This window comes from Bidens hawaiensis, unplaced genomic scaffold (assembly GCF_021521415.1).
Source record: "Bidens hawaiensis isolate Kalapana, Puna unplaced genomic scaffold, B.hawaiensis_p1.1 tig00001269_1, whole genome shotgun sequence".
Lineage (NCBI taxonomy): Eukaryota > Viridiplantae > Streptophyta > Magnoliopsida > Asterales > Asteraceae > Bidens > Bidens hawaiensis.
This window is the reverse complement of record NW_027491072.1, coordinates 3,961,399-3,963,816: the sequence shown is the minus strand read 5'-3', so window position 1 is coordinate 3,963,816 and position 2,418 is coordinate 3,961,399. Positions and strand designations below refer to the sequence as shown.

The 2,418-nt window shown below is 39.3% G+C and overlaps 1 pseudogene; it reads left to right on the top strand.

Moving 5' to 3' along the window:
- Positions 1–1,995: 1,995 nt before the first annotated feature.
- LOC143570665 (small nucleolar RNA R71) lies at positions 1,996–2,096 on the top strand (annotated as a pseudogene).
- The last annotated feature ends 322 nt before the right edge of the window (positions 2,097–2,418 follow it).

Genomic DNA, 2,418 nt, shown 5'->3' with positions numbered 1-2,418 from the left:
GAAAAACCCGTGTTGTCCCCAACATAGTGTCGAAGAGAAATCCATAAGAATTTCCCCACACTTGGTTTTTGCTAAGATGGTAACTTAAATACCATTAATAACAAACAAACTAGAAATTATAAAACAAAATAAAAATAAAAATATACAAAAAATACAATTACCACCTTTTTTAAACTTTTATGACATTCAAGGTGGGTGACTGGCCCACTCCCGTGCAGCCTTCTCGTTATAAGCACGCTCTTTTTCAAGCAACTGTTCCCAGTCTTCCGACAAACCAGGGTTGGGCTCGAACATCCTCATCCTCCACCCTGGATCATTTAGGTTAGGTGGATGTCTCACTTTTGTCTTTCTTGGTCGGCCACCTTTTTCTGCCACCTTCTCACTCTGTTGATGCTTAACTTCTTTCTTCTCAACTGACCTGTCAATCACAAAACACTCCATTTTCGTGTGATCCTTGCTCAAGGATACACACTTGTTAACAAAATCCTCCTTCAGGCTTTCCTTGTCAACAACTGGGTCAGTAATATTTTCAAATAATAATAACCGTTTATCACGATTCCCACATTTAATTCCCAGTGTCCCCTTAGCACAATCAATTACTGCAAGTGAAGTGGCGAGGAAGGGTCTACCCAATATGATTGTGGGTTGAGTATTGGTTACATTTTTAGCATAATCAAGTACTATAAAGTCAACTGGGTAACAGAAGTCCTCCACATATACCATCACATTATATATAATGCCTCGGGGAAGTGTATGGGTTTGATCTACTAAAACCACGGTGGTGTTTACTTTTTGTAGCGGACCAAACTCATACTGATCATATAAACTACCGGGTATGATACTAACACAAGCTCCAAGATCTAGCAGTGCCCAATCAGTTTTAAATTCATCAATTTGGATTGATAAAGGGGCGCTCCTGGGTCTTGAAGTTTACTCGGGATAATATTATTATCAACCCTCTAATCCCTTATTTTGGTTAATTTGTGATTTAAACATTTATCACAAGAACAATTTTCACAAAAAGATATTTCATTCGGTTGTAATTCAGAGTTATTTTGAAAAATTGTTTCATAATCACTCACATTTTCAGTCTCATCACTAATATCTTCCACCACCCCCTCAACAAACTGTGGTGTTGGATCAACTTGAACACTAGAAATTCCAAAATTAGGTAAAAGACTTACCGCATTGATATGCACATTGTTTCCCTTCTTTAAGCTCGAGCTGTTTTTCTTCAAATTCTCAACATCGGTTGCAAGTTGACCCATTTGAGTGGTCAACGATTGAATGGCTTTGTCACGGACTTCATCCTTTTGCATGCGCACTTCATCAAGTTGATTTCTCGTTTGCATGTCTTGTTGCATCATCCTAAGCATATCCATTACTTCATTCTCAATTGAAGAAATTTGACCCGAAGACCCACTTTGACCACCACCCGATTGCTGAAATTGACCTTGATTCCCTTGATTATTCCCACTTTGAGCATTTCCTTGATTAAACTATTGTTGACGAGGAAGAAAGTGGGTTTGAGAAGTCCCTTGGAAATTAGGATTGAGTTGAGTTGATTGATTTCCATAATGGAAATTTGGATGATTCCTCAACCCGGGGTGGTAAGTGTTTGAATTCATATTTTTATTCCGATTACCACTTCCTTGACCTTGAATAGCATTTACCTCTTCAACTTGCCCTTCCACACCTGGACACGTATCACTAGCATGTCCCAACCCATTGAAACTTGTGCACACATCATACACTTGATTAGAAACTTGAGGTGCTTCATTGTTAACGGCATGCACTTGTGGTCTTGTAATAGTCGGCCTTGCTCTTCTTGAGGTTTGAGCCTTTCTCTTTGATGTGACTAACATTTGCTCCAAGAATGCCCAATTATCTTGTTCATAATTGGTACCGAATGTACCATTTGTGATTGACATTAAATCTCGCTCGTCTTCCACATTCAATCCCTTATGAAACACATTGAGCAACTCCCACAAAGCAATACCATGATGAGGACAATTCTTGATCATCATGTTGAACCTCTCGAATGCTTCATGAAACATTTCCCCCGATTGTTGTTGGAAAGATCTCAAACTTCGTCTCGCATCATTAGTCTTTTGGGCCGTATAAAACTCTTCCAAAACCTTTGTTGCATCTCGGCCCAAGTGTAAATCGATGCGGATGGCAACGTGTAGAACCATCTCTTCGTCTTATCCTCCAACGAAAATTGAAACAGCACTAACTTAACCTCATCCGGTGAGAAACCTTGACCCCCAATCGTGTTGCAAATAGAGTCATATGCCTCCAAATGAAAATAAGGTTTTTCCATTGCAAGACCCTTGTACTTTGGTAAACTATGGAGTGCATTGGTTCTCACCTCAAACATTTTTCCATTCTGATTTTGAGGAATAACCACCAGAGATG